Source organism: Crinia signifera, chromosome 3 (genome assembly GCF_055691185.1).
Source record: "Crinia signifera chromosome 3, ASM5569118v1, whole genome shotgun sequence".
Lineage (NCBI taxonomy): Eukaryota > Metazoa > Chordata > Amphibia > Anura > Myobatrachidae > Crinia > Crinia signifera.
This window is the reverse complement of record NC_139219.1, coordinates 292,065,042-292,090,531: the sequence shown is the minus strand read 5'-3', so window position 1 is coordinate 292,090,531 and position 25,490 is coordinate 292,065,042. Positions and strand designations below refer to the sequence as shown.

Sequence of the window (25,490 nt, the reverse complement as noted above, 5' to 3'; positions counted from 1 at the left end):
GCACTGTGTGATCTGGCGGCGGGGTCCCTGCAGTGATGCGCGCTATCCGGCAGCCAGGCGGCGCGGGAAGCGCTGCTGGGTTTGAAAACATTCCGCATGCTGATTGGCTGAGATTCAGCCAATCAGCGTGCGGCAAGTTTTTAAACCCATCAGCGCTTCCCGCGCTGCCGCCTTGCAGGGATCCCGCCGCCAGATCACACAGTGCCGCAGGTACCCCTCCTCCCCCGTAGGCACCGGGGCGCCCCATCCCCCCCTCGCCCTGCCTGTATTGAGTTCTTTATGCACAAGAAACTTTTTCATAATCACATATGAGTGGTGTGCAGATGATTTACCAGATGATAATGAACTGTACAGCTAACAGATCAAACCAGGCATATGAATATCAATTGATAGCCCAGGTCACACACAGGATTCAGCTCTGCTTCGGCAAAGTGTCCTCAGGGCCATCTCTGCACCCGCATCCACCAATGCGTTTTGGACCCAATCTGGGTTCTTTATCAAGACGTATTCTTTTATTTTATTTTTTTAGTTTGCAATAAGCAATAATCACGCCTCGGATAAACCTCATTGGCTATGATACTGCCACTGCGCAAAGCTGTATTCAAGATGTATTCTTATGTACCAAAGAGGTCTCCTGGCTGGAGATGGCCATAAAACACTGGGCGTTCTTCATGAGCATATTCATGCATGCCCATGCACAGACCCCAAATTCGGGGAAGGAGCCGAATTCAGAATCAGCCCCCTATTGTTACTGAACAGCAGGAGAGCAGCCACTAACCTCAGGTTACACCGTGACAATTTATTATACTTGGATCATAAGAGCAAACAAAAGCTGAACCAACCTTGTGTTACTGCACTTTAGTGTTTTCTATTTCTTCTTAAACATAAAAGAGCCCAAGGTACTGTGTAACCTATTGTTAGATTGTCTATTGGCTATTTTCCAGAGATGGTTTTGTTTCCTTTGTTTCAGAGGCTGCTCTCTGCTGACAGTGTTCAGTGAGGTGAGCAATGACCTGTCACTGTACAGTAATAGAGTGCAACCATTAGATCTGATTAGCCGAACATCAATGTAATCTTTCAGCACAGTTACCTGCTCAAACGGACTGTATATTCATATTTCAGAATTACTTATGTCCTGTAGCTGTACATGGGGAGCACGTTGTAACACATCCTTTTGGTTCAGAATTTATCACAAAAGGTAAAATACATTTAATTTGTTTGTTATAGATACTCAGAGAGTAGAGTAGGATAGAATGGTCCTAGATCAGTATGGACAATTGTAATAAGTCCCTCTCTGCACGCCAGGTCTCTCTCTGCAATGCATGCCAGAACCCTCACTGTACGTCAGGCCCCTCTCTGCATCCAAGGACCCTCTACGCTAGGCACCTCGATACTTGTGTATTATCACGGCGACCATCGCATTGCATACCACTAATTAAGGTATGCGATGGGACCCGATTTTTGGGTCCATAGACCCGCGCTGTACACTAAAATATCGCATCTCATCGCATGCCATTAAAATGGCATGCGATGCGATTTTTAATTGTACAAGCACCCTGATGGGTGATTACTATGTTAAATGCCCCCCCCCCCCCCCATTGTTAACGCCACCCCCACTATCAACGCCAACCCGAAGCGTGGAAAGCGCAGCGAGCCCGCGAGGGGCGGCGGTACGCGTCCTCTGACCTTTTCATACCCCCACTATCCACGTCGGCATGGAGTTGATTTTAGATAGTGTGGCGAGCGCAGCGGAATACATGAGCAGTAATCCGCGTCCGCTCGCCACGCTTCAGGCTCGGTGGCTCGCTGCACTCGCCACACTATCTAAAATCAACTCCACGCCGACGTGGATAGTGGGGGTATGAAAAGGTCGGAGGACGCTTACCGCCGCCGCTCGCCACGCTTCAGGTTGGCATTGACAGTGAGGGTGGCGTTAACAATGGGGGTGCATTTAACATAGTAATCACCCATCAGGGTGCCTGTACAATTAAAAATCGGGTAAAATCTCATCGCATCGCATGCGATCGCATGCGATGCGATGTGATTAATACGATGCCCTACGATGGAAATCGTGGGCGCCGTGATAATACACAAGTACCGGCACCTCTCTGCACACCAGGTCTCTCTCTCTGCACGCCAGGTCTCTCTCTCTCTGCACGCCAGGGCTCTCTCTCTCTGCACGCCAGGTCTCTCTCTCTGCATGCCAGGGCTCTTTCTGCACACCAGGCCCCTCTCTATACGCCAGGCCCCTCTCTGCATGCCAGGTCTCTCTCTGCATGCCAGGACCCTCCACACCAGGCACCTCTCTGCACACCAGGTCTCTCTCTCTGCACGCCAGGGCTCGCTCTCTCTGCACGCCAGGTCTCTCTCTCTGCATGCCAGGGCTCTTTCTGCACACCAGGCCCCTCTCTATACGCCAGGCCCCTCTCTGCATGCCAGGTCTCTCTCTGCATGCCAGGACCCTCCACGCCAGGCACCTCTCTGCACACCAGGTCTCTCTCTCTGCAAGCCAGGGCTCTCTCTCTCTGCACGCCAGGGCTCTCTCTTAGCACGCCAGGTCTCTCTCTCTCTCTCTGCACGCCAGGGCTCTCTCTCTGCACACCAGGTCTCTCTCTTTCTCTGCACACCAGGTCTCTCTCTCTGCACGCCAGGTCTCTCTCTCTGCACGCCAGGGCTCTATCTCTGCATGCCAGGGCTCTCTCTCTGCACGCCAGGTCTCTCTCTGCACGCCAAGTCCCTCTCTGCATGCCAGGACCCTCCATGCCAGGGCTCTCTCTCTCTGCACACCAGGTCTCTCTCTCTCTGCACGCCAGGTCTCTCTCTCTCTGCATGCCAGGGCTCTCTCTCTCTCTGCACGCCAGGTCTCTTTCCCTGCATGCCAGGTCTCTTTCTCTGCACGTCAGGACCCTCTCTGCACGCCAGGTCTCTCTCTGCATGCCAGGCCCCTCTCTGCATGCCAGGCCCATCTCTGCATGACAGGCCCCTCTCTGCATTCCAGGCCCCTCTCTGCATGCCAGGCCCCTCTCTGCATGCCAGGCCCCTCTCTGCATGCCAGGCCCCTCTCTGCATGCCAGGCTCCTCCCTGCACGCCAGGTCGCAGCCGTGACAAATTCACATAAATTTGTCACGGCTTCGGGTTGGCGTTGATAGTGAGGGTGGCGTTAACAATGGGGGTGCATTTAACATAGTAATCACCCATCAGGGTGCCTGTACAATTAAAAACCGGGTAAATGCAATTAATACGATGCCCTACGATGGAAATCGTGGGCGCCGTGATATTACACAAGTACCGGCACCTCTCTGCACACCAGGTCTCTCTCTCTCTGCACGCCAGGGCTCTCTCTCTCTGCACGCCAGGTCTCTCTCTCTGCATGCCAGGGCTCTCTCTCTGCACGCCAGGTCTCTTTCTGCACACCAGGCCCCTCTCTATACGCCAGGCCCCTCTCTGCATGCCAGGTCTCTCTCTGCACGCCAGGACCCGCTCTGCATGCCAGGACCCTCCACCCCAGGCACCTCTCTGCACACCAGGTCTCTCTCTCTCTCTCTGCACGCCAGGGCTCTCTCTCTCTGCACACCAGTGCTCTCTCTCTCTCTATCTGCACGCCAGGGCTCTCTCTTCGCACGCCAGGTCTCTCTGTCTCTCTGCACACCAGGGCTCTCTCTCTCTGCACGCCAGGTCTCTCTCTCTCTGCACGCCAGGTCTCTTTATCTGCACGCCAGGTCTCTCTCTTTATCTGCACGCCAGATCTCTCGCTCTGCACGCCAGGTCTCTCTCTCTGCACGCCAGGTCTCTTTCTCTGCACGCCAGGGCTCTCTCTCTCTCTGCACGCCAGGTCTCTTTCTCTGCACGCCAGGTCTCTCTCTCTGCATACCAGGGCTCTCTCTCTCTGCACGCCAGGTCTCTTTCTCTGCATGCCAGGTCTCTCTCTCTCTGCATACCAGGGCTCTCTCTCTCTGCACGCCAGGTCTCTTTCTCTGCACGCCAGGTCTCTCTCTCTCTGCACGTTAGGCCCCTCTCTGCATGCCAGGACCCGCTCTGCATGCCAGGACCCTCCATGCCAGGGCTCTCTCTCTCTGCACGCCAGGTCTCTCTCTCTGCATGCAAGGGCTCTCTCTCTGCACGCCAGGTCTCTTTCCCTGCATGCCAGGGCTCTCTCTCTGCACGCCAGGTCTCTCTCTGCACGCCAGGTCTCTCTCTGTATGCCAGGCCCCTCTCTGCATGCCAGGCCCCTCTCTGCACGCCAGGCCCCTCTCTGCACGCCAGGCCCCTCTCTGCACGCCAGGCCCCTCTCTGCATGCCAGGCCCCTCTCTGCACGCCAGGCCCCTCTCTGCACGCCAGGCCCCTCTCTGCACACCAGGCCCCTCTCTGCACACCAGGCCCCTCTCTGCATGCCAGGCTCCTCCCTGCACGCCAGGTCGCAGCCGTGACAAATTCACATAAATAGATAAGTGGGAGCGACAAAACCACATTGAAAGCTTGCACTGACCAATTACCAATATATCTGTATGTGTAGGCGGGCGAGATTCAGAATTGGATGCAGTTAACGTTGCTGCTGTGTCATTGGAAGCAGCGAAATGCCAATGCTGCACAGACGTCTATGGGAAAACACAGGCAACAGGTTGCAACGCAGGGGGTGAAGCATACTTGCCTACTTTGACAACTTGTTTCAGAGAGATTATAGTTGTTGGTAGAATTTTGCACTATAATCTGTCCCTGCCCTTTGGTCCTATTTAGGTGTGTAGATCCCAACCCGCCGTTCCCACTTTTTGGCACTACCTGTTCCCAGCCCAGCCCCCGGCAGCGTCGTGGACGTGACTAATAATGATGCTGCGCGTTATTGGAGACTGGAGGAATCTTGAAGAGATGCATGATCCAATGACAGAGGATCATAACCTGAAGTCCAGTATTATCTAAAATAGGGGTACTGTAGTATGGAGACAGGAGCGTAAGTAGATATTCATAGGCCCCATAGCAAATGTTTGTAAGGGCCCCCTATTAAGCAACGGATGGTGATAAATGTATGTAAAACATATTACTTAGACAGTAAAGATGGGCCCCCTTCAGCTCTGAGCCCCATAGCAGCTGCACCCATTGCACCTATGGTAGTTACGCCCATTTACAGAAATGAAAGTAGGGGTGCGTGTTGTTAGAAGAGGCGAGCATGATTAAAAATATAAGGGGGTCACATTTTTATCCAATGATGGCCTCACAATTTAGTTGCCCTGGGGCCTCGACAAACCTTAATCCAGCCCTGTTAGGATTTCTGTATCTGTAACCGCTTTTGATTCAGACTGCTAAAAATAGAAAATGATTGTCTTTATTCTAAAAGGAGGATTTAATGGCAAATATTGTATTTCTCTTCAATACTAAGTGAAAGCATTTCTTAATTCTGTCTTTTGCACTTATCCTTCATACAATTCATTTCGCTGATAAATCTGACTGACCCAATTTTATAGCTGCTAGCACTGCCTTAAAGAGCTAACTGCTTATATCACAATAATAGTATTAAATGAGAAACATACAAGGAGAGAGATTTAACGAGCGTGTTCTCCGAACCCCATCTGTACTCTCATTAATCTATCCTTAATTCGCGTCATTATGGAGATTGATTGCACTAATGAGGAAATTGAAATATTGATTTGAGAAGCAGAGGCATAAGAAGAAATTAGTAAAATATCATCGGGTTATTTATCCCCTGTGGTCTGTTTTGGGTCATTATTTATTCATAAAATTAATTTGTATGGCATATTTCTAAAACTCTTATAAAGGCTTACCCAACTTATGGTTCTACAGCAGTTAAACTACAATACTCAGCACTAAAGCCTGAACTAGTTTAATTACAGGTATTTAATGAATTATCCTGTATGTCAGGCATTCCCAGCCACGGTCCTCAAGGCACACCAACAGTGCAGGTTTTGTAGATATCCAGGCTTGAGCACAGGTGACTTAATTAGTATCCGAGGGATACTGATGAAACCATCTGTGCTGAAGCCTGGATATCTACAAAACCTGCACTGTTGGTGTGCCTTGAGGACCGTGGTTGGGAATGCATGCTGTATGTGTATATTTGGGTTCATTTTGAATTTCCCATTCTGAGATCACAGCTGTCTCATGCACCCAGGTTCTTAAGAGTCTGAATGAGTGGTCTTGCAGTGAAATGGGGCCCCTTGGCGTGGTATGGGTCATTGGGTCAACATGCATTGGGTCCACCACAGAAGGTCGACATGGCGGCACATGAAATAGGTCGACAAGGCTAAGGTCGACAGGGTTGTAACGTCGACAAAAGCATAATGTCGACAATGGGTAGGTTGACAGACAAAAGGTTGACGTGGGTTTTTCCATTTTTTTGGCCATAATGTTGACATAGCCGACATAGTTACTGTCAAAGTGTACCGCTGCACTCGCTATGCTTTGGTCACGGTGCCTCACTATGCTCGGCACACTATTCAATTCTCCCTCCACGCCCTAGTGGATGGTAGGGCATGAAATACCGCCTGTCGGCCCCCAAAAGATGTGAAAAACTTGACCTTAATGCTGCTGACCTTAATGCTGCAAGGACCCTGGTGCCCCAGTTTGTAGATAATTGGTAGAACAGGGATGGACAACGGCACTTGGAGGATTTTTTGAAAAAACATGTATTCAAACAAAGTGACCAACGTTTCGGGGCCCAGGCTCCCCTTTGTACAACAGTGAATCTGATTCACTTTTGTACCTTGACAAAGGGGCGTCTGTGCCTCGAAACGTTGCTCACTTTGAATACACATTTTTTTTTTTAAATCCTCCGAGTGCCTTTGTCCATCCTCGTTCTATAGATTTATATATATATATATATATATATACAGTGCTATTTTTGTAGGAAAATAGGTTCAGGAACTGTGGGCGGGGCAAAAAGTGGGCGGTGATGTGGGAGGAGCTACAAAAGGGGCGGGTCATTACATTTAAAAAAGAAAAGAAAAGAAAAAAAAAGAAAAAACATAATTCCTCCCAACAGTGGCAGTAACATAACAATCCCCAGCAGCAAAGTGGATTATATGCACCCAAAAAAACAGGGGTGTAGCCTCACTACAAGGGGCACAGCATTGCAGGAAAAGACTACTTTATACCGCAGTTTTGCAACCTGCACGCCGAGAATTGGCACATTATACATATGCCACACACCGTGATGCCCATTATACATATGCCACACACCGTGATGCCCATTATACATATGCCACACACCGTGATGCCCATTATACATATGCCACACACCGTGATGCTCCATTATACATATGCCACACACCATGATGCTCCATTATACATATGCCACACACCATGATGCTCCATTATACATATGTCACACACCGTGATGCTCCATTATACATATGCCACACACCGTGATGCCCATTATACATATGCCGCACACAGATGCACGTTATACATATGTCACACACCGTGATGCTCCATTATACATATGCCACACACCATGATGCTCCATTATACATATGTCACACACCGTGATGCTCCATTATACATATGCCACACACCGTGATGCCCATTATACATATGCCGCACACAGATGCACGTTATACATATGTTACACACCGTGATGCCCATTATACATATTCCACACACTGTGCTGCCCATTATACATATTCCACACACCGTGATGCCATTATACATATGCCACACACCATGATGCTCCATTATACATATGTCACACACCGTGATGCTCCATTATACATATGCCACACACCGTGATGCCCATTATACATATGCCGCACACAGATGCACGTTATACATATGTCACACACCGTGATGCCCATTATACATATTCCACACACCATGATGCTCCATTATACATATGTCACACACCGTGATGCTCCATTATACATATGCCACACACCGTGATGCCCATTATACATATGCCGCACACAGATGCACGTTATACATATGTCACACACCGTGATGCTCCATTATACATATGCCACACACCATGATGCTCCATTATACATATGTCACACACCGTGATGCTCCATTATACATATGCCACACACCGTGATGCCCATTATACATATGCCGCACACAGATGCACGTTATACATATGTTACACACCGTGATGCCCATTATACATATTCCACACACTGTGCTGCCCATTATACATATTCCACACACCGTGATGCCATTATACATATGCCACACACCATGATGCTCCATTATACATATGTCACACACCGTGATGCTCCATTATACATATGCCACACACCGTGATGCCCATTATACATATGCCGCACACAGATGCACGTTATACATATGTCACACACCGTGATGCCCATTATACATATTCCACACACCGTGCTGCCCATTATACATATTCCACACTCCGTGATGCCATTATACATATGCCACACACCATGATGCCCATTATACATATGCCACACACCGTGCTGCCCATTATACATATTCCACACACCGTGCTGCCCATTATACATATTCCACACACCGTGCTGCCCATTATACATATTCCACACACCGTGATGCCCATTATACATATTCCACACACCATGATGCCATTATACATATGCCACACACCATGATGCCCATTATACATATGCCGCACACAGATGCACGTTATACATATGTCACACACCGTGATGCCCATTATACATATTCCACACACCGTGATGCTCCATTATACATATGCCACACACCGTGATGCCCATTATACATATGCCGCACACAGATGCACGTTATACATATGTCACACACCGTGATGCCCATTATACATATTCCACACACCGTGCTGCCCATTATACATATTCCACACTCCGTGATGCCATTATACATATGCCACACACCATGATGCCCATTATACATATGCCACACACCGTGCTGCCCATTATACATATTCCACACACCGTGCTGCCCATTATACATATTCCACACACCGTGCTGCCCATTATACATATTCCACACACCGTGATGCCCATTATACATATTCCACACACCATGATGCCATTATACATATGCCACACACCATGATGCCCATTATACATATGCCACACACCGTGAGCACATAGTGAAGTTTTGTTTATAGCACTCTGGTGACTTAACTAATTTCATATATTAACTCAGAAAGCTCTGCATGCTTTTGTGGTGTGCGAAGAAAGTGTAAAGCCATCAGCTTGACTGTCAAAGCTGCAGTCGTCCTTCGCAGATAGCTGTCCCCAGAATCAATGGAATTGGACAGTCTCATTAAGTGGTTTAGATAGAGGAAGCAGCTGATGGTTGAATGCATTTACTAGAGCCTCATTTTGCACATCTTTGTGAGATCTGTGAGATATAATACAAGGCAAAATGTATATGATCACAATAGCAACCCAAAGTTGATCTATAGCAGACTGTGCTGTTATTCCAAGGTATTTCTCACTGTGCTCTCGCTACCCGATCACCTGTCACAGTGTCTCTCCCTATACTGTACCTGGTGCAACCTATAGTGACTGTTATCGTAATTACACAATGCAGAGCAGCATTAACAATAATAACTTCAGTGTGGAGGCTGCCCGGAACAGTAAGCAATATTGTAGGCACTTCACGCTGTATACAGTGCAAATGCTCACAAATTGTCCATAGTCCAGGGCTTGACAAATTTTTCTAAAATCTAGGAGCCAGGACAAAAGTTTAGGAGCCAGACAAAATAAAATCGCCCTTAAAAAAGGTACTTCCTCATCTCTGCGGCCACCGCTTACGCTATGGGACTTACGTAAGCATCATCCGCTCGCCACTCTTCAGGCTCGGTGGCTAGCTGCACTCCGCTTGTCACAACTTTACTTAAAGGTAATAGATAGTGGCGTGGACCCAGGGTGGTGGCACAGTGAAAATCCGTAACTGGCATAGGAGGTGGCCGCAAAGATGAGGGAGTACCAATAAAAATGACTGAAAACTTGGACAAGGTGTGTATGCTGCACAGAAGATAAATATATACTGCATTTCTAGAATAAAGTCAGTAACTGGATAATGTCAACTGAAATTTAGTTGACATTAATCAGTTACTGACTTTATTTTAGAAATGCACCATATATAGCTCCTCTATGCATAATTTCTATCTTGACTGCCCACCACATTTATAGTTCTATACATAAAGTGACAGGCCACCACATGCAGTATTAATTATATTATTGTGCAGGGTTCCCTAGAAAACTCCTGCTCTGAGGGGGTCGACGGGGGAGGAGGACCAAAGCATTGCAGGAGGGTGGTTGGATGTTTGGCAGTCTAGAGCCGCGGCTTCCCATTACTGAGGCCGCGGCTTACTGCCAGGGGTACAGAGCTAGTGGCCGGGTGAGCCACCGTACTTACATTTAGCAGGGTGCTGTCTGCGCAGGACGACGGGCAATAACATAGCAGGGCAGCAGGACGGTGGCTGGAGCCGCTCTGACACCCGCAGCTTCCTGCTGCGGATGTGACGGAGTAGAATGCCGGTCAGGAGGCTCCGGTCGGCGGTCTCCGCTATGCCGACTGAGGAGAGAGACGTGGTGCTAGTAAGATTCATATCTCCCGCTGGACCGCTAGCCAATAGGCGCTTGCGGTCCAGCAGCCACCAGTTGATTGGCTGCTGGACCGCAAGCGCCCATTGGCTAGCGGTCCAGCGTGAGAGGTGAATGTTAAATAGCAGCATGTCTCTCTCCTGGATTACACAAACAGTGAGCGGAGGGAGCCGAACAGCGAGCGGGAATAGCGGGGCAAGCGAATGGGCTGGCGGAGCCTGGAGCAGGTTCCGGAACGCCGTTCCTGGTGACGTCATTTTTAATTTGACCTTCAGGAACGGCGTTCCGGACCGTTCCGGCTCAAAAATAGCCCTGTATATATATATATATATATATATATATATATATATATATACTGCTCAAAAAAAAGGGGGAACACTTAAACAACACCATGTAACTCCAAGTTAATCATACTTCTGTAAGATCAAACTGTCCACTTAGGAAGAAACACTGATTGACAATCAATTTCTCATGCTGTTATGCAAATGGATAGACAACAGGTGGAAATGACTGTATAGGCAATTAGCAAGACCCAATAAAGGAGTTGTTCTGCAGGTGACCACAGACCACTTCTCAACTCCTATGCTTTCTGGCTGATGTTTTGGTCACTTTTGAAAGCTGGCGGTACTTTCATTCTAGTGGTAGCATGAGATGGAGTCTACAACCCACACAAGTGTCTCAGGTAGTGCAGCTCATCCAGGATGGCACATCAATGCGAGCTGTGGCAAGAAGGTTTGCTGTGTCTGTGAGCATAGTGTCCAGAGCATGGAGGCACTACCAGGAAACATGCCAGTACATCAGGAGACGTGGAGGAGGCTGTAGGAGGGCAACAACCCAACAGCAGGACCGCTACCTCCACCTTTGTGCAAGGAGGAACAGGAGGAGCACTGCCAAAGCCCTGAAAAATGACCTCCATCAGGCCACAAATGTGCATGTGTCCACTCAAACGGTCATAAACAGACTCCATGAGGGTTGTATGAGGGCCCAACATCCACAGGAGAACGTTCTGTTGCCTGCAACATCCTCCAGCATGACCGGTTTGGCAGTGGGTCAGTAATGGTGTGGGGGGATCATTTCTTTGGGGGGCCGCACAGCCCTCCATGTGCTTGCCAGAGGTAGTCTGACTGCCATTAGGTACCGAGATGAGATCCTCAGACCCCTTGTGAGACCATATGCTGGTGCGGTTGGCCCTGGGTTCCTCCTAATGCAAGACAATGCTAGACCTCATGTGGCTGGAGTGTGTCAGCAGTTCCTGCAAGATGAAGGCATTGATGGTATTGACTGGCCCACCCATTCCCGAGACCTGAATCCAATTGAGCACATCTGGGACATCATGTCTCGCTCCATCCACTAATGCCATGTTGCACCACAGACTGTCCAGGAGTTGGCGGATGCTTTAATCCAGGTCTGGGAGGAGATCCCTCAGGAGACCATCCACCACCTCATCAGGAGCATGCTCAGGTGTTGTAGGGAGGTCATACAGGCACGTGGAGGTCACACACACTACTGAGCCTCATTTTGACTTGTTTTAAGGACATTACATCAAAGTTGGATTAGCCTGTAGTTTGTTTTTCCACTTTAATTTTGAGGGTGACTCCAAATCCAGACCTCCATGGGTTAATAAATTTGATTTCCATTGATAATTTTTGTGTGATTTTGTTGTCAGCACATTCAACTATGTAAAGAACAAAGTATTTAATAAGGAATATTTCATACATTCAGATCTAGGATGTGTTATGTTAGTGTTCCCTCTACTTTTTTGAGCAGTGTGTGTATATATATATATATATATATATATATATATATATATATATATATATATATATATATATAGTAACCAATAGTACCGCACACATCGGGCTTAACAAAGAAATAATAACGTTAGAGCCATAAGTACTACAACGTTTCAGCGCTTTTAAACCCTTCTTCAGGTTTATAATGTCCATTATGAGCCTGAAGACGGGATTAAAGCCCTGAAACGTTGCAGATTTTATGACTCTGACGTGATTATTTATTTGTTAAGCCCGATGTGTGCGGTACTAATGGTTACTATATTTCATGTATTACCTGCACCGCGGCAATTGCTATGTTAAGGATGTGTGCCTACTTCTCTCTCTCTCTCTCTCTCTCTCAATATAGATATCTCTATCTAATACAGCCTCTATCTTGTATTGTATTAATCCTGTGAATCAGTAAATCTTGTATATTCCCTGTAGGCCATGCAAACAGTGAGCATGATGTGAACTAAATTGACTGGATCAGTATTGGGCATGACTGCAAATTAAATAGAGGATACAGTAGCTATCTGTATACAGTATGTGTTCACATTCAACAATGAGCAGTGAACAACAATATCAGTTTATACAAAAGTGCCAAGACGCAATCCCTAAGAGATGCTGGTGACATCATGTGAATACCTCTACACAGCTGCAGCTGGTTTTACAGGAAGGTGGATGGGTTTCTAGGCTCAGTGGAGAGTATCTGCCTTGGTTGTACAAATCTGTGCGTGCTGAAATAGGAAAAGAAACAGGTGCATTAATTGTTCATATTGGGCACCATTTGCATACTAATGTGCAATAACGGGATTTGCTTTTGGGGGATGAGGGAATATAAATTATATAAAAGAAAGGTAATTGCATGTTTGCATGTTTTGCACTGCAGGAGATTACATCTCATTCTGGGCCAGATGCACTAAACTTCAAAAAGTGATAAAATGGTGAGCGATAAACAGCCAGCCAATCAGCTTCTATTGTTTATCACTCTACACTTTATAACTTTTTGAAGCTTAGTGCATCTGGCCCTGTATGTGGAGATGGACCTAGTAAAGTAGGCAAACTTTTACATAAACGTTAGTAAATGGATGCAGAACCCACCTGGGTTATGCTTACTTCCCATGCACAGTAGCAGCAGAGGGATGAGTCACTGGAAATATTATTGATAGTTTGCTCAGGTTACATTCCATTCTGAACAAGTCCCGGGGGTCATATTAGTTCATTCAATAGAAAAATACTGGTATGACCCGGACTTAATCTTCCCCTGAATTGAACATAGATCTATCTATATGTCTGTTGAGGTTGTCGAGTATTTATTTTCATATTTCATCCCCGAGCAAAGATCAGCCCTTTACTACAGTGCCCGCATAGCAAATGAAATGTGCCCCTGTGGGTGAAACCCTGCAATACAGCTGGAAGCAGTGCACTGTTGATTGTATTCCCCCATTGGGGTTATGGAAGTCGAGTTACACACACGCCATTTTAGGATAGTATGGCCGCCATTTTGGTTCGCAGAGTTGCGCAAATAAAGTTTCCATACCCGAGTATGTGTGACAAAGTGGACCAGAAGAGTAGCCATACTATCACACATAAATTCATAAATACATACTGACACTAAGTAAAATGTAGTTAAAGGTTTAGAACGCCACACATAGCTTAGTTAGCCCTGCATACATCTGTCTGTATCGTGTTTAGTATCGTTCCGTTCCGTTCATTGTGCGAAGTATTCCGGTCATTGCGAATATTTCGCAATATACACGACTCGATAGTTATGGACATAATCCATATACCAGGGACAGTTTCTGTTGAAAGAATATAACAAAGAAATCCAGATGAAACCAGTTCTTATCACTGCTGACGCCGAAACCACCAAACAAAGGACTCTTAAAGTTCACTCCCCTGGACCTAGCCAAACCAGTGTATCATCTTACCCCCCAATCACAGCTGACCTGACATTCGACCTCTGACCAATGAGAACGGCCTTTGACCTCCCCTTTCTGACCCTATAAGATAGGCGACCCAGAGCAGCCAAAGTCTCTTCGGCACATCTACCTTTCCCTGACTGTCCACCGGGCTATAGTTCATTCCTGAACGATAGCGAGCTCTGACCGGACTGCACTTCGCATATTTGATGAGAACGGTAACGGTTGCATTAACGGTATTTATCCTTATTGTATTGATTGGCTGATTGTGTCTTGTATCTGTTTTCTTTCCCCCTAGCTGAGCCTGTTTAGTATTCATTGTTAGTATATTGTATCACTTGTTATACCTGTTTATTCTTATTTCTGTAACCCCCTTTTGTCCATTAGGGACTTAAATACAACCTTTTTACGGAGTTCTTATCTCCTTATTTCTATACAGTGGTCGTGTCTGTTTATTCGAATGATAGCGACAAGGTATATTACGGACACTGTCCGATAAGGTATATTCGCAGATTAGAGACAAAATACTGCGAAGGAATCTCTGATTAAGGTACTGGTTCTCTGTATACATAATACAATAAAAGGTACACTACGCTGCGCTACGCTTTGTACGCACGTAGTTAGGTATAAAGGGTACGTTGGTTGCGGACATATTACGTAACCTGCGCTTTTCACTTATTGTCTCTCTGGTCATATTTAATCGCCATTAACAATTGAGGGCTCGTCCGTCCGCTCCACATTCCAGAACTCAGTACCAGGCGTGCGACCCGACCTATACCAGCAAAAGGGTGGAAGTATTTATTTGTTTCCATTGCTGGATAGGCCGAGTCCGCGGCGGTGCGGGGTTCGGGAAGTGCTAGCGCTGAACCCGGAGTACAATAAGTGAAAGCCACGTGTTTTAAAGTATATCATACCTAAGTGTTTAGTAAACTGTACTTCCGCCTGCCACAAGTAGTTTAACGGGGTATAGTGTCTTGGGTTGCTTGTTTATTACAGTATATGTACCACGTGCGATAAGGTTCGCACACGTGGAGTCTGTGTTTATTATAGTACATAGAGGATCCCCTCTGTGCAAAACTATAACTTTTATTGTTAGTTACTGCAAAACCAGAGACTCCGCCACGTGGCGACAAGCCCTGGGCCTTTTGCAGTAACGTAAAGCGTCTATTGTATATTACGCAAGGTGCGCGCGCACGTGCCCATATCGGGAAATTTTCGCATCTTTGTACGTGATTTACGGATTAAGTGCGGGATTTATTTTGCATCTTGATACGTAACTTTCGGACGGAGTTAAGGGATTTATTCCACATTTAGGCGCAATTACTGCGTATAGCGAAACCCGAGTGCAACCTTGCAAATACACTATAGAACACGTGGGTGGCCGATTCATCGGCGGCCTGTGAGCAACGCACGTACACACGTGGTTGTTCATTGGTACTGCACATGCAGCACACATAGGAACTCAAAGGTGAACAGTATTAAACCACTAGCCTTATTTAAAACAGTATAGTAATATACTGTGGATGGGGCGGTGATTTAATAAAGAGAAAATAAGTTTTTTTCTTTTGTTCATTTTCTCATAAGCAAGCAACTCAAGCATTATTTTAATAGATTCCTATAGCGTATTATAAGGGATTTATACCTGCATAAGTATCTAGTGAAAAGCTACCGGCCTGGGAAGATTTTCTGTACAGAAATATTTCAAATATATGCATAAGACCAAGGTGTAACCAGCGCCCAGTGTGAAAAATAACTGAGGCGAACGGGTGTGTGACAACACGACTCAAGCGCAGTGTAGTCCAGTGTAGGACAGTCCAGTTAGGACCGGGTTCACGTGACGACGTGCCCATAGGAACTGCCCCTTCAGTGGAATTGATTCCGCTAGGAGGGTACAAGAAGATACATCGGAACGCACTTGTTTCCGATTAGCTACTTTAGAAATCCAGTTTTTGGGGGTATAGGAAAACAAGTTTGTTATACCCTGGAAAAATTGTGCCGCACCAAGCAAGTTGGCTAGAAGTTCGCTGCTAGTTGAAAGACTTGGTGATTGAGTATCGTACCTCGTATCCTTCGCACCTGCTTGACTGTGGGATGTTCTAGGAAGCTGTAGAAGTGAGTGTTTGGGGAGCTCTCAGATAAGTAATAACCCACCGATATCTATTAAGCTGTGAACGTTTATTCCTGTAATTATGGGTAATAACGGGTCACGCTGTGATAACGTGCATGTTAGGGAGGAAGCAAGCCGGCCAAAAGGATCGGCTGCTTTTATTATGTGCAGGAAGCACGGTGAACTCGCAGTTGTTTACCAAAATAAATGGAGAAAAATGACACAAGGCAGCAAGTTAGAATTTCCCAGTGTTGGTAGCTTCGATCCGGAAATCTTATCGGCAGTAAAAGATGAAATATGCCTACTCTCCAGTCGTAAGGAGAGAGTGAAGCATATAGATATTCTTAAATTGTGGCAGAAGGAAGGACAGGAACAATGGGGAAGCAGAGGTTTGGCAATACCAGACGCAATCAGCCACAATATAAATGCAACCGCTGCCACAATAGAATCAGCTCCCCCACCCCCATATGTGCCCAAGGGGATAATGACTCATAAGAAAGGTATAAGTAATAATGTATCCGTTGCTAACCTGTACCCTGTCTTATCCCCTTACAAGGAAACCCGAGAGGAAAACGAGCAGCTGTTGGCACTGGCCGTCTCTCATGCAATTAATATGATTGAGGGAAAAGTTCAACCCGCTGTTGAGGCCCCAGCACAGGAGGAGGAGACGGCTGATGCCAACAGCATAGTATTGGACTCAGGTAATGATGCACCACACAGCACAGACACAGACGACTCCCAAGCAGGTCCCAGTAATGCGAATGTGGTACAAACATATCCTATGCGCACACTGGAGGTTCCCTATGGTAAGGCAGACAGAGAGGGTGTGATACCTACCAGAAAGATGACCATGCTAAACCCATGGACACGGTTAGAGCTGCGGTCCATCATTACAGATTTCCCTGACCCAAGGAAAGATCTGGCATTGTGCCGGAAATTTGTAAGGGATCTAGGAAACTCTGATGAGCCCACCAACAAGGATTGGAGAATCATGTTGAGGGCCTGTCTCCCCACTCACATAGACATCCCGAAATTCATTCAGGATAGTGGATTGAAAGTGGACAAGGAGATAAATGATGAGATCAATCAGGAAAATATACGCCTGATTAACTTACAGTTGGGAGTATATTTTCCTGCGGCAGTAGAATATAGCAAGATTTTCACCATCAAACAGAAAGATGGCGAAACTGCTGCTGATTATTTTACAAAGGCCTTACTGGAGGTATCAAAGTACACTGGTGTCTCCGAGCCTAAGGACGACCCCCACCTGAGGGAGATGATTGTCTCTGTGCTGGTGGAAGGGCTTAGGGAAAACCTGAGAGCCAGAGTCCAAACTTCTTTCCCAAACTGGCGTGGAATGACAGTGGATGCCCTACGGGAATCTGCTGTAGACCACGACCGCAACATTAAGAAGCACAGGGAACTGCAAACTGACAAACTGATGATGGTTAGCATCCAAGCCCTTACTAATGCCCCAAACAAAACTGCATATCCACGAAACACCAGGGACACAGGTAGAAAACCAATTATCTGTTACAACTGCAATGGGGAAGGTCACTACTCAGCTCATTGTAGGTTAGGAAACCCCAGGAATTATCAGACACATAAGCGAGAATGGGAATCTCACAAAGGTGAGACACGGAGATACCCAGCCCCTAGACAATGGGAGGAGACAGACAGGTCACGCAACATGCCTCCTCCCCATCTGATGGCTGACACTGTGCTAAGGGCAACCCAGGTCAGACAATAGGAAACAGGTCATACCTGTATCCTACAGCCAGTTAGATTAACTCAACACCTTAGAGAGGAACCTCAGGTGAAGGTTGATATAGCTGGAGTAAGGCAAACCTTTTTGGTTGATACAGGGGCGGCCAGATCTGTTCTCAACACTCCTCTTCACTTGGGTTTCACTAACCAATCAGTAGCGGCAATTGGGGTAACAGGAAAAATACAACATTACCCACTGACGAAACCAGCGGAGGTTACAATCGGGCCTTTGCATACCAAACATTCTTTCCTGTTGGCTGCAGCGGCCCCGACTAACCTCCTGGGTAGAGATTTACTATGCAAAATGGGATGTGTCATCTATTGCACCCCCGATGGGGTATTTCTAGACACTCCTAAAAATCTTACACAAGAAGTGCAAGATATGCTGGACAGTCCTCAGAGACTAATGTTGTATTCCACTGTTGTAGAATCAAATCCATCTAGGGTAGCTGAAATTACAGCACAAATACCGAGTTCCCTTTGGACTAAAGATGGACAGGACGCTGGGCTGATGGCAAATGTAGCTCCAGTAGAGATCCGCTTAAAAGAAGGCAGGATAGCCCCAAAAATACCGCAATACCCTTTAAAACCTGAAGTTGAGCTAGGAGTATTCCCAGTGATCCAACGATTGCTCCAACAGGAAATCCTAGTTAGAACTTCCAGCACGGCCAATAGTCCCATCTTTCCTGTGAAAAAGAGCGGGGGGAGGGGCTACAGACTAGTGCAGGATTTAAGAGGGGTAAACAAAGTAGTTGAGAGCCAATTCCCCGTAGTGCCAAACCCAGCTGTCATCCTAATGCAAATCCCACCTCACTGTACTCATTTCACAGTCATTGATTTGTGTTCAGCGTTCTTCTCCGTCCCTTTGCACCCTGACAGCCAGTATCTGTTCGCCTTTACTTACAGAGGAGTACAGTATACCTGGACACGACTCCCCCAAGGATTCATAGACAGCCCCAGCATCTTCTCCCAGGCCTTGCATGATTGTTTACAATCCTTTCAACCCATGAGTGGTTCGATACTGATACAATATGTCGATGACTTATTGTTGTGTTCTGGGTCACTGGAGTCATCAGTGGATGACACTAGACAACTACTGATGCATCTCTCAGAGACAGGACATAAAGTATCAAAGGATAAGCTGCAATTATGCCAGACCAGGGTTAAGTATCTGGGCCACTGCCTTACCCAAGGGCTGAGACACCTCACCGACGACAGAATCCAAGCGATTCAGAACATGGTACTGCCACAGACCCAGCATCAGATCCGTACGTTCCTAGGCATGTGTGGATACTGTCGCAATTGGATCCCAGGATTCTCTATCCTGGCATTACCACTACAAGAGATGGTTTCCTCAACTAAGCCAGATCGGGTCTCTCATACTGAGGAATCCGAGCTGGCTTTCAAGGAACTAAAGGTGAGCCTAACAAAGGCCCCAGCACTGGGAATGCCAGATTATGGGAAACCCTTTGAACTGTACGGAACTGAATCAGGTGGGTGTGCGGCAGGAGTACTTGTACAAAAACATGGTGATGCCAACCGACCAATAGCGTACTACAGTGGCCAACTGGACACAGTAGCACGCTCACTCCCAACTTGCTTACGAAGTGTGGCCGCAATAGCACAACTAGTAAGTAAGAGTGAGAACGTAGTGTTGGGACACGATTTAACTGTTCATGCTCCCCATGCTGTCTCTGCCCTCCTAAATTCTGCCCAAACACGTCATGTGTCCTCAGCACGGTTCACTAAGTGGGAACTGGCGCTGATGGCCCCAGTAAATATTACCATCAAAAGATGCAACACACTAAACCCAGCCACATTCCTTCCTCATGTGCCCTCCAAGGCACAAAGGGTGGAGGGTGATGGGAATGTTGCTGAATATGGTAAAGCAGAGTTTAGTGAGGGTGAGGACAAACATGATTGCATGACCTACCTGAATCCGACCTTCACAGCACGTCCTGACATAAGCGACAGCCCATTAAGTGAGGTAGACATAACCTTATTCACAGATGGTAGCTGTCATAGACAGACGGACACGGGAGAGCTGTGCACAGGCTACGCGGTAGTAGATGGAGAAGGTATTGTGGAAGCTGAACCCTTGGGACCACCTCACTCAGCACAAGTAGCGGAACTGGTGGCACTGACCAGAGCATGTGAACTGGCCCAGGGAAAAGCAGTTAACATATATACCGACTCCAGATATGCTTTCGGAGTAGTCCATGATTTTGGAGCCCTATGGCGCCTCCGAAATTTCATGACGGCGGCTGGCACACCAGTGGCGCATGCGACATACATTAGGAGACTTCTGGGAGCTATTCAGCTTCCAGACAGAGTAGCTGTTATCAAGTGCAAAGCTCACACATCAGAGAAGGACCCGGTGTCACTTGGTAACAGCCGCGCTGATGAGGCAGCGAAAAGGGCCGCATGTCCTGTAAATATTTTCACCCATCCTACCAACCTTTGTACACTGAACATGGTATCCACATCCAAACTGATAGACATGCAGAATTTGTGTTCCCCACAGGAAAGAGCAGTATGGAAGTCGAAGGGATGTGGCCAAGAGCCTACCGGACTTTGGAGAGATGGACACGGGAAACCAGTGGCCCCCAGGGCATACCTTCCTAGTCTAGCCGAGGCGGCCCATGGGCTGACACATCTTGGGAAGGAAGGTATGTGCAAGCTGGTAAAGGCCTACTGGTGTGCACCAGGGTTCGCTTCTCAAGCAGGTAGAGTGGCAATGTCATGCCTCACCTGTTTGAGGAAGAACGTTGGAAAAGCCATCCCAACAGAGCCATCCCACATCCCTCCTACAGAAGGCCCTTTCCAGGTTGTTTGATAGACCGTTGGGAAGGACCGTACCAAGTTTTGTTGACCAGCACTACATCAATTAAAGTCGCAGAGAGAGAGACTTGGATACATTCGTCCCACTGCAAGAAAGCCAGTAACCCAGAATCCCAGTGTGCAGAGAGCGAAAGAGAAGAAGTGTCGCTAGAAGCATTGTTTCGGGAACACTGAGAAGCAGCCAAGGTCGAGCAACCTGAGCGAACAAAGGTCCAAGAGCAGAGCAAAATAAAAGTCTCCTGGGTAGAGATGATGGAAGGACTCCAAGCAACAGGTTCACAGTTATGCATATATTTCTTTGTTTTCTTTCTGTGTTCTTTTCTTCATCCCAAGATACTCGGTGGCTGCCACATTCTAGAGCGATCGGAGCGGAGTTCTGACAGTGTAATAATGGACCCAGATATGGGTGAGGTAGAATCCCTAAACCAGCTTGACACTTTGCCCATGACAGGAGAAGGTAAAAGGTATGAGGGAAACGTAGTTCAAGGGTTATGTGATGAGTTATTGTCTGGCGAGTACTGTGTCTGTAGATATTGTCAACCTAAAATGGAAGAAGAATGCATCCAGCGATGTCAGTCGACAAGTAAGGCAACTACAGGCCGACATCCTTTGAGTGATTATCACTCACTAGTGGGTAAGGTCTTAAACCAAACAGAATGCTGGGTGTGTTCACAAGTGTTACATAAAAGGAGTAGTGTAGGCCTAGTCCCATACCCGCTTAATATTTCAGAGATAAGCGTATTAAACAAGGGGAGGCCATTGGATAAGAGATACCTGTATACCAGGTCCCCTAGTCTTAGATTACACCCATACCAAGTGGATAAATCCCTGGTATGTATGAACTTCTCGAGTTCCAGAGCGATTGGTACTTGGGAAGTGACATGGCATAACCAGACAATAACTTACTCCCAGCGTCCAGATGGAGAGCCTATTGACAAGGAATTGTTGTTAAAAATCCGAACCAGTGGGAGACATTATAAATATGTTTACACGGTGAAGAAAAGTAAAATGATGGCCGGCAGAGTATCAGCCGACTACTGTAATATGACCCTACAGCCAGAAACTTGTGAGGAACAAGTCAGGGAGCAGGGGACGGGAATGTTCTTATGGATAATGTGTGACAAGATCATGAAATACTCTGTCCCTTATTTTCTCCCTGACGATGTTTATTATATTTGTGGTAGAAGGGCGTACAAATGGCTCTCCATGAACTACGTTGGAATTTGTTACCTAGGCAGAGTGTTACCTGAAGTGATGACCCTCACCCATGATGAGATGGTGAGCATACACAGAGGCATACCTCCTCCTTACACTCATACCCATTATGATCAAATCCATAAAAGGGATTTAACAATCAGGAAAGAACCCCTAGCTTCTGAAATGATACACGAGTCATTCGGTATCCAACTTCTCATTGCACTAGATATCACCCATACCGCCAGAGGAGTCATAAATTTTAAATATATACAAGCATTAGCCAGCTTGGTAGATAACATCACTGAGATTTATGATGACACCTTTAGATACACTGGGAAGGAGTTGCAAGCATATAAAAGAGAGCTAGTCCAACATCGGATGGTGCTGAACTATCTGACAGCTATGACAGGAGGATATTGTGTCACCCTCTCTACACAGTTTGGGGTGAAATGTTGTACATATATCACCAACAATACTGAAGACCCAGAAGAAATCATCGATCATCGGATGGATGAGATTCTTCAGCTTAAATGGGAATTTAGAAGGGAACATAATATCAGCCTGGCAGAAATAGGTAACAAAGTTAGTGAATGGACCTCCTGGTTGAATCCAATGCACTGGTTCTCTGGTTTAGGAGAATGGGCGCAAGGGATCATAGCTAGCATAGGAAAACTCCTTCTCTGTATCGGTGGTGCCATCATAGTCTTTGTGCTATTGTTCAAATGTTTAAAGGTGGTGACCCGGGGAAAGACAAAACGTACCGAAATCATGAGTGTAAGAACGAGAGATACAGCGGAAGACCAGGGTTTGGTATATGACCCTAGAATCGAAACCACCTCCCTTTAAAGAAACCATATTTGTGAACGTGTATATGTTGTAACCACCCTTGTTTTTATTTTTATCCCAAAATTGTACATTATCCTTCGTGACCCTGAGTAGATTGTTCGATAAATGCGGCCCATCGTTTATCCGTGATCCCGGATCGGCCAAGAGCAGATGGTTTACTCCCCTTATATGTTTAATTCATGGATCCCAATTTCTTTGTTAGGATTATGAATTTCTGTATTATCGTGTGAAATGTTTTGTATTGTAACAGTTTTATATTTACTGTTAAAGGGTGGACTATGGAAGTCGAGTTACACACACGCCATTTTAGGATAGTATGGCCGCCATTTTGGTTCGCAGAGTTGCGCAAATAAAGTTTCCATACCCGAGTATGTGTGACAAAGTGGACCAGAAGAGTAGCCATACTATCACACATAAATTCATAAATACATACTGACACTAAGTAAAATGTAGTTAAAGGTTTAGAACGCCACACATAGCTTAGTTAGCCCTGCATACATCTGTCTGTATCGTGTTTAGTATCGTTCCGTTCCGTTCATTGTGCGAAGTATTCCGGTCATTGCGAATATTTCGCAATATACACGACTCGATAGTTATGGACATAATCCATATACCAGGGACAGTTTCTGTTGAAAGAATATAACAAAGAAATCCAGATGAAACCAGTTCTTATCACTGCTGACGCCGAAACCACCAAACAAAGGACTCTTAAAGTTCACTCCCCTGGACCTAGCCAAACCAGTGTATCATCTTACCCCCCAATCACAGCTGACCTGACATTCGACCTCTGACCAATGAGAACGGCCTTTGACCTCCCCTTTCTGACCCTATAAGATAGGCGACCCAGAGCAGCCAAAGTCTCTTCGGCACATCTACCTTTCCCTGACTGTCCACCGGGCTATAGTTCATTCCTGAACGATAGCGAGCTCTGACCGGACTGCACTTCGCATATTTGATGAGAACGGTAACGGTTGCATTAACGGTATTTATCCTTATTGTATTGATTGGCTGATTGTGTCTTGTATCTGTTTTCTTTCCCCCTAGCTGAGCCTGTTTAGTATTCATTGTTAGTATATTGTATCACTTGTTATACCTGTTTATTCTTATTTCTGTAACCCCCTTTTGTCCATTAGGGACTTAAATACAACCTTTTTACGGAGTTCTTATCTCCTTATTTCTATACAGTGGTCGTGTCTGTTTATTCGCATAATAGCGACAAGGTATATTACGGACACTGTCCGATAAGGTATATTCGCAGATTAGAGACAAAATACTGCGAAGGAATCTCTGATTAAGGTACTGGTTCTCTGTATACATAATACAATAAAAGGTACACTACGCTGCGCTACGCTTTGTACGCACGTAGTTAGGTATAAAGGGTACGTTGGTTGCGGACTTATTACGTAACCTGCGCTTTTCACTTATTGTCTCTCTGGTCATATTTAATCGCCATTAACAGGGTAATGCATCACTGCTTGCAGTGAGATAAAGGGCCTGATTCAGATGTATATTCACAGCCTAGCAAACAGGCCAGCGTTGCCCGCATACCCGCGCTAGCATACGAGTGGATTTGTACGAGAAAGCATGTGGGCGAAGGGAAGAGAAATCATTCAATGGTCGACGGCCATCAAATGATTTCTCGGTACTTGTGTAGTTTCACGGCGCCAGCATGGCGCCTTGCATCTGAGTCCCCTTGCGGGGCTCGCTTCGCTTGCCCACGCTGCGGGCTCGGTGGCTCGCTACGCTCGCCACGCTATCTAAAATCAACTCCATGCCAACATGGATAGTGGGGGTATGAACTATCCATGTTGGCATGGAGTTAAGTTAGTTTATTTTAGATAGTTGTGGTGAGCGTAGAACCCGGAAGTAGCACGGCGCTATGCTGGCGCCGTGAAACTACACAAGTACCGATTTATCTCCCCTTCCGAAATAGGTCATTCTGAAATGACTTCTATTTCCACCGAAGATGGACAAAAGGGGGGGCTAATGTCATGTGATGTCAGCCACCTGTCCCAAGCAGGCATCGGGCCCTCCTGAATTCCCAGGGGAACACCCAGCCTTTTCATGGGGATGCCCATAATAGGCTGGGGTTTCCCCTGCTCCGGCCTGGTGTCCGCTCACAGGGTTTGCACAGACGCATAAACGCGCATACACAAACCTCCCACAATTGGTGTGAATCAGCCCCAAAGTACCAATCAATTGGCTTCTAACTGCCATGTTACAGGCCGGTATTTTATCTCTCTCCAAGCATTGATGCATATGCCCCATATGTAGTACAAGGGTGGCCAAGAGATTTTTACAGTCTTGTAAATTAGAATGTGGGCAAATGCTGAAGGTGTGATTTCACCGTAATGTATATATATCCCCTGCAGTTACCCATTGACCAAGTTTATTCTGCCTTTACTCTGTGTTTTGACAGTGTAATATTCTCCCATGCAGTTTGCAGCCAGTAATGACAAGTGCAAGGGGGCCCCCCTGTCTAAAGTGCCCCGGGCCCCCCGATGGCTTAATCTGGC

General features: G+C 46.6%; 1 pseudogene; it reads right to left on the bottom strand.

Annotated features, from left to right (window-relative positions):
• Nucleotides 1–514: 514 nt before the first annotated feature.
• LOC146066125 (U4 spliceosomal RNA) lies at nucleotides 515–597 on the bottom strand (annotated as a pseudogene).
• Nucleotides 598–25,490: the final 24,893 nt, after the last annotated feature.